General features: G+C 40.3%; 1 non-coding gene across 1 annotated transcript; it reads left to right on the top strand.

Annotated features, from left to right (window-relative positions):
• Positions 1 to 6599: 6599 nt before the first annotated feature.
• Positions 6600 to 6707, top strand: LOC112704470 (small nucleolar RNA R71). The gene has a single exon (XR_003155094.1). It is a non-coding gene; the product is annotated as a small nucleolar RNA R71 (small nucleolar RNA).
• The last annotated feature ends 1562 nt before the right edge of the window (positions 6708 to 8269 follow it).

The following is an 8269-nucleotide window of genomic DNA, read 5'->3' as shown; positions in this document are numbered from 1 at the left end:
TTGTCCTCTAAGTCATTCCTGCCCTATGTAACCTGGAAATACTTAACACACAAATCACGACATCGAATGGTAATAAAGGATAACTAAATTTAATATTTTTAAAGCATAGGAAACATATTTTCACATATATCATAAAATAAGGAAGGAATAGTAAAACCATGCAATTTACATGAATAAGTGGGTGAAGATTTGATAAAATCATTCAATTTAAGCACAAGATGACTCACAAAATAGGGGTTTATCAACCTCCCCACACTTAAACAATAGCTGTCCTCATGCTAAATCCAAGAGAAAAGAGTAAAGGTAAAATGGTGGAATCTTATGCAATGCAATCTATTCTAAATGCAGGCTACTGATAGCGCGAAATTATGATCAATTCTTTTCACAACTCAAATAATCCCTAGTAATGGCCCCAAAAACTTGGTGCTCAATACCATGGCATAAACACAACTTCGCACAACTAACCAGCAAGTGTACTGGGTCGTCCAAGTAATAAACCTTACGCGAGTAAGGGTCGATCCCACAGAGATTGTTGGTATGAAGCAAGCTATGGTCACCTTGTAAATCTTAGTCAGGCAAACTCAAATGGGTATGGTGATAAACGCATATAACATAAAGATAAAGATAGAGATACTTATGTAATTCATTGGTAGGAATTTCAGATAAGCCCTGAAGATGCTTGTCCCTTCTGTCTCTTTGCTTTCCTACTGTCTTCATCCAATTCTTCCTACTCCTTTCCATGGCAAGCTTAAGCAAGGGTTTCACCGTTGTCAGTGGCTACCTCCCATCCTCTCAGTGGAAATGTTCAACGCACCCTGTCACGGCACGGCTATCCATCTGTCGGTTCTCGATCAGGCCGAAATAGAATCCAGTGATTCTTTTGCGTCTGTCACTAACGCCCCGCCTTCAGGAGTTTGAAGCACGTCACAGTCATCCAATCATTGAATCCTACTCAGAATACCACAGACAAGGTTAGACCTTCCGGATTCTCTTGAATGCCGCCATCAGTTCTAGCCTATACCACGAAGATTCCGGTTAAAGAATCCAAGAGATATTCACCAAGTCTAAGGTAGAACGGAGGTTGGTTGTCAGTCACACGTTCATAGGTGAGAATGATGATGAGTGTCACGGATCATCACATTCATCAAGTTGAAGAACAAGTGATATCTTAGAACAAGAACAAGCGGAATTGAATAGAAGAACAATAGTAATTGCATTAATACTCGAGGTACAGCAGAGCTCCACACCTTAATCTATGGTGTGTAGAAACTCCACCGTTGAAAATACATAAGAACAAGAGTGATCATTGGTTTCGGCCCCAGAGAGGGAACCAGAAGAACCAAGATCTGATCTAAGAACTAGATGTCAAAAAATGATAATACAATAGTAAAAGATCCTATATATAGAGAACTAGTAGCCTAGGGTTTTCAGAGATGAGTAAATGACATAAAAATCCACTTCCGGGCCCACTTGGTGTGTGCTTGGGCTGAGCATTGAAGCATTTTCGTGTAGAGGCTCTTCTTGGAGTTAAACGCCAGCTTTGGTGCCAGTTTGGGCGTTTAACTCCCATCCTTGTGCTAGTTCCGGCGTTTAACGCTGGAATTCCTGAGGGTGACTTTGAACGCCGGTTTGGGCCATCAAATCTTGGAAAACGTATGGACTATCATATATTGCTGGAAAGCCCAGGATGTCTACTTTCTAACGCCGTTGAGAGCGCGCCAATTGGGTTTCGGTAGCTCCAGAAAATCCACTTCGAGTGCAGGGAGGTCAGAATCTAACAGCATCTGCAGTCCTTTTTAGTCTCTGAATCAGATTTTTGCTCAGGTCCCTCAATTTCAGCCAGAAAATACCTGAAATCACAGAAAAACACACAAACTCATAGTAAAGTCCAGAAAATTGAATTTTAACTAAAAACTAATAAAAATATACTAAAAACTAACTAGATCATACTAAAAACATACTAAAAACAATGCCAAAAAGCGTACAAATTATCCGCTCATCACAACACCAAACTTAAATTGTTGCTTGTCCTCAAGCAACTGAAAATCAAATAAGATAAAAAGAAGAGAATATGCAATGAATTCCAAAAACATCTATGAAGATCAGTATTAATTAGATGAGCGGGGCTTTTAGCTTTTTGCCTCTGAATAGTTTTGGCATCTCACTCTATCCTTTGAAATTCAGAATGATTGGCTTCTTTAGGAACTCAGAATCCAGATAGTGTTATTGATTCTCCTAGTTAAGTATGATGATTCTTGAACATAGCTACTTATTAAGTCTTGGCTGTGGCCCAAAGCACTCTGTCTTCCAGTATTACCACCGGATACATACATGCCACAGACACATAATTGGGTGAACCTTTTCAGATTGTGACTCAGCTTTGCTAGAGTCCCCAACTAGAGGTGTCCAGGGTTCTTAAGCACACTCTTTTTGCCTTGGATCACAACTTTATTTTTTTCTTTTCTCTATTTTTTTCGAATATTTTTTTTTTCGAAATTTTCTTCTTTTTTTTTTCATTGCTTTTTCTTGCTTCAAGAATCATTTTTATGATTTTTCAGATCCTCAGTAACATGTCTCTTTTTTCATCATTCTTTCAAGAGCCAACATTCATGAACCACAAATTCAAAAGACATATGCACTGTTTAAGCATACATTCAGAGAACAAAAGTATTGCCACTACATCAAAATAATCAAACTGTTATAAAATTCAAAATTCATGCAATTCTTTTCTTTTTCAATTAAGAACATTTTTCATTCAAGAAAGGTGATGGATTCATAGGACATTCATAACTTTAAGGCATAGACACTAAGACACTAATGATCACAAGACACAAACATAGATAAACATAAGCACTAAATTTCGAAAAACAGAAAACAAAGAACAAGGAAATTAAAGAACGGGTCCACCTTAGTGATGGCGGCTCTTTCTTCCTCTTGAAGATCCTATGGAGTGCTTGAGCTCCTCAATGTCTCTTCCTTGTCTTTGTTGCTCCTCTCTCATGATTCTTTGATCTTCTCTAATTTCATGGAGGATGATGGAGTGTTCTTGATGCTCCACCCTTAGTTGTCCCATGTTGGAACTCAATTCTCCTAGGGAGGTGTTTAGTTGCTCCCAATAGTTTTGTGGAGGAAAGTGCATCCCTTGAGGTATCTCAGGGATCTCATGATGAGTGGGGTCTCTTGTGTGCTCCATCCTCTTCTTAGTGATGGGCTTGTCCTCATCAATAGGGATGTCTCCCTCTATGTCAACTCCAACCGAATAACAGAGGTGACAAATTAGATGAGGAAAGGCTAACCTTGCCAAGGTAGAAGACTTGTCCGCCACCTTATAAAGTTCTTGAGATATAACCTCATGAACTTCTATTTTTTCTCCATTCATGATGCTATGAATCATGATAGCCCGGTCTATGGTAACTTCGGACCGGTTGCTAGTGGGAATGATTGAGCGTTGGATAAACTCCAACCATCCTCTAGCCACGGGTTTGAGGTCATGCCTTCTCAATTGAACCGGCTTCCCTCTTGAATCTCTCTTCCATTGGGCGCCCACTTCACATATGACTGTGAGGACTTGGTCCAACCTTTGATCAAAGTTGACCCTTCTAGTGTAAGGATGTTCATCTCCTTGCATCATGGGCAAGTTGAATGCCAACCTTACCCTTTCCGGACTAAAATCCAAGTATTTTCCCCGAACCATAGTAAGATAATTCTTTGGATCCGGGTTCATACTTTGATCATGGTTCTTGGTGATCCATGCATTGGCATAGAACTCTTGAACCCTTAAGATTCCGACTTGTTGAATGGGGTTGGTAAGAACTTCCCAACCTCTTCTTCGGATCTCATGTCGGATCTCCGGATATTCACTCTTTTTGAGTGAGAAAGGGACCTCGGGGATCACCTTCTTCAAGGCCACAACTTCATAGAAGTGGTATTGATGCACCCTTGAGATGAATCTTTCCATCTCCCATGACTCGGAGGTGGAAGCTTTTGCCTTCCCTTTCCTCTTTCTAGAGGTTTCTCCGGCCTTAGATGCCATAAATGGTTATGGAAAAACAAAAAGCAATGCTTTTACCACACCAAACTTAAAAGGTTTGCTCGTCCTCGAGCAAAAGAAGAAAGAAGAGAGTAGAAGAAGAAGAAATGAGGAAGAAGGGAATGGCTTTGTGTTCGGCCAAAAGGGAGAGAAGTGGTGTTTAGGTTGTGTGAAAATGAAGGAGTGAAGATGGGTTTATATAGGAGAGGGGGAAGGGTAGGGTTCGGTCACTTGAGGGTGGGTTTGGGTGGGAAAGTGGTTTGAATTTGAATGGTGAGGTAGGTGGGGTTTTATGAAGGATGGATGTGAGTGGTGAAGAGAAAGATGGAATTTGATAGGTGAAGGGTTTTTGGGGAAGAGGTGTTGAGGTGATTGGTGAATGGGTGAAGAAGAGAGAGAGTGGTGGGGTAGGTGGGGATCCTGTGGGGTCCACAGATCCTGAGGTGTCAAGGAAAAGTCATCTCTGCACCAAATGGCATGAAAAAATGCGTTTTTAGCCATTTCTGGCGTTAAACGCCGGGCTGGTGCCCATTTCTGGCGTTTAACGCCAGCTTCTTGCCCTTTTCTGGCGTTTAACGCCAGTCTGGTGCCCCTTTCTGGCGTTAAACGCCCAGAATGGTGCCAGACTGGGTGTTAAACGCCCAACAGCTAGCCTCACTGGCGTTTAAACGCCAGTGCGCTCTCCTCCAGGGTGTGCTATTTTTCTTTCTGTTTTTTCATTCTGTTTTTGCTTTTTCATTGATTTTGTGACTTCTCATGATCATCAACCTACAAAAGAACATAAAATAGCAAAGGAGAATAGATAAAATATAACATTGGGTTGCCTCCCAACAAGCGCTTCTTTAATGTCATTAGCTTGACAGAGGACTCTCATGGAGCCTCAAAAATGCTCAGAGCAATGTTGGAACCTCCCAACACCAAACTTAGAGTTTGAATGTGGGGGTTCAACACCAAACTTAGAGTTTGGTTGTGGCCTCCCAACACCAAACTTAGAGTTTGACAGTGGGGGCTCTGTTTGGCTCTGTTTTGAGAGAAGCTCTTCATGCTTCCTCTCCATGATGACAGAGGGATATCATTGAGCCTTAAACACAAGGGATTCTTCATTCACTTGAATGATCAACTCTTCTCTATCAACATCAATCACAGCCCTTGCTGTGGCTAGGAAGGGTCTGCCAAGGATAATGGATTCATCCATGCACTTCCCAGTCTCTAGGACTATGAAATCAGCAGGGATGTAATGGTCTTCAACTTTTACCAGAACATCCTCTACAAGTCTATAGGCTTGTTTTCTTGAATTGTCTGCCATCTCTAGTGAGATTTTTGCAGCTTGCACCTCAAAGATCCCTAACTTCTCCATTACAGAGAGAGGCATGAGGTTTACACTTGACCCTAAGTCACACAAGGCCTTCTTGAAGGTCATGGTGCCTATGGTACAAGGTATTGAAAACTTCCCAGGATCCTGTCTCTTTTGAGGCAGTTTCTGCCTAGACAAGTCATCCAGTTCTTTGGTGAGCAAAGGGGGTTCATCCTCCCAAGTCTCATTTCCAAATAACTTGTCATTCAGCTTCATGATTGCTCCAAGGTATTTAGCAACTTGCTCTTCAGTGACATACTCATCCTCTTCAGAGGAAGAATACTCATCAGAGCTCATGAATGGCAGAAGTAAGTTCAATGGAATCTCTATGGTCTCATTTTGAGCCTCAGATTCCCATGGTTCCTCATTGGGGAACTCATTGGAGGCCAGTGGACGTCCATTGAGGTCTTCCTCAGTGGCGTTCACTGCCTCTCCTTCCTCCCAAAATTCGGCCATGTTGATGGCTTTGCACTCTCCTTTTGGATTTTCTTCTGTATTGCTTGGGAGAGTACTAGGAGGGAGTTCAGTAATTTTCTTGCTCAGCTGACCCACTTGTGCCTCCAAATTTCTAATGGAGGACCTTGTTTCAGTCATGAAACTTTGAGTGGTTTTGATTATATCAGAGACCATGGTTGCTAAGTCAGAGGTATTCTGCTTAGAACTCTCTGTCTGTTGCTGAGAAGATGATGGAAAAGGCTTGCTATTGCTAAACCTGTTTCTTCCACCATTATTATTATTGAAACCTTGTTGAGGTCTCTGTTGATCCTTCCATGAGAAATTTGGATGATTTCTCCATGAAGGATTATAGGTGTTTCCATAGGGTTCTCCCATGTAATTCACCTCTTCCATTGAAGGGTTCTCAGGATCATAAGCTTCTTCCTCAGATGAAACTTCCTTAGTACTGCTTGGTGCATTTTGCATTCCAGACAGACTTTGAGAAATCATATTGACTTGTTGAGTCAATATTTTGTTCTGAGCCAATATGGCATTCAGAGTGTCAATCTCAAGAACTCCTTTCTTCTGACTAGTCCCATTGTTCACAGGATTTCTTTCAGAAGTGTACATGAATTGGTTATTTGAAACCATTTCAATCAGTTCTTGAGCTTCTGTAGGCGTCTTCTTCAGATGAAGAGAGCCTCCAGCAGAGCTATCCAAAGATATCTTGGACAGTTTAGACAGACCATCATAGAAAATACCTATGATGCTCCATTCAGAAAGCATATCAGAAGGACACTTTCTGATTAATTGTTTGTATCTTTCCCAAGCTTCATAGAGGGATTCTCCTTCCTTCTGTCTGAAGGTTTGGACTTCCACTCTAAGCTTACTCAATTTTTGAGGTGGAAAGAACTTTGCGAAGAAGGCATTGACTAGCTTTTCCAAGAGTCCAGGCTTTCTTTAGGTTGTGAGTCCAACCATGTCCTAGCTCTGTCTCTTACAGCAAAAGGGAATAGCATAAGTCTGTAGACCTCAGGGTCAACCCCATTAGTCTTGACAGTGTCACAGATTTGCAAGAACTCAGCTAAAAACTGATGAGGATCTTCCAATGGAAGTCCATGGAACTTGCAATTCTGTTGCATTAGAGAAACTAATTAAGGCTTAAGCTCAAAGTTGTTTGCTCCAATGGCAGGGATAGAGATGCTTCTCCCATAGAAGTCGGGAGTAGGTGCAGTAAAGTCACCCAGCACCTTCCTTGCATTGTTGGCATTGTTGTTGTTTTCGGCTGCCATGAGTTCTTCTTCCTTGAAGAATTCGGTTAGGTCCTCTACAGAGAGTTGTGCCTTAGCTTCTCTTAGCTTTCGCTTCAAGGTCCTTTCAGGTTCAGGATCAGCCTCAACAAGAATGCTTTTCTCTTTGCTCCTGCTCATAAGAAAGAGAAGAGAACAAGAAATGTGGAATCCTCTATGTCACAGCATAGAGATTCCTTGAGGTGTCAGAGGAAAAGAAAAATGAAAGGCAGAAGTAGAAAACTCAAACTTATCAAAGAAGATGGAGTTCGAATTTTGCATTAAGGGATAGTGTTAGTCCATAAATAGAAGGATGTGAGAAGAAGGGAAGTGATTTTCGAAAATTAAGTAAGAAATTTTGAAAACATTTTGAAAAACACTAATTAATTTTCGAAAACCAAGAGTGGGAAAGAGGTAAAGTGATTTTTGAAAAAGATTTTAAAATTAGAAATCAAAAAGATTTGATTGAAAGTTATTTTGAAAAAGATGTGGTTAAGAAGATATGATTGGTTTTAAGAAGATGTGATTGAGAAGATATGATTTGAAAAACATTTTAAGAAGATTTGATTTTGAAAATTAATGACTTGGCTATCAAGAAAAGATATGATTCAAACATTAAACCTTTCTCAACAGAAAAGGCAACATACTTGAAATGTTGAATCAAATCATTAATTGATAGCAAGTATTTTTGAAAGTAGAAAGAAATTGATTTTGAAAAAGATTTGATTGAAAAGATATGATTTGAAAAAGATTTGATTTTGAAAAGATTTTGAAAACTTGAAAAAAAATTGATTTGAAAACAAAATCTTCCCTCTTGTTCCATCCTGGCGTTAAACGCCCAGAATGGTGCACATTCTGGCGTTTAACGCCCAAAACTATACCCTTTTGGGCGTTAAACGCCCAACCAGGTACCCTGGCTGGCGTTTAAACGCCAGTCTGTCCTTCTTCACTGGGCGTTTTGAACGCCCAGCTTTTTCTGTGCAATTCCTCTGCAGTATGTTCTGAATCTTCAATTCTCTGTATTATTGACTTGAAAAGACACAAATTAAAAATATTTTTGGATTTTTAATAATAAGGAATAATCAAAATACAACTAAAATCAAATAACAATGCATGCAAGACACCAAACCTAGCAGTTTGTATACTATTGACACTAATGAG

Source organism: Arachis hypogaea, chromosome 7 (assembly GCF_003086295.3).
Source record: "Arachis hypogaea cultivar Tifrunner chromosome 7, arahy.Tifrunner.gnm2.J5K5, whole genome shotgun sequence".
NCBI classification, from domain to species: domain Eukaryota; kingdom Viridiplantae; phylum Streptophyta; class Magnoliopsida; order Fabales; family Fabaceae; genus Arachis; species Arachis hypogaea.
This window is presented reverse-complemented; position numbering and strand designations above follow the sequence as displayed.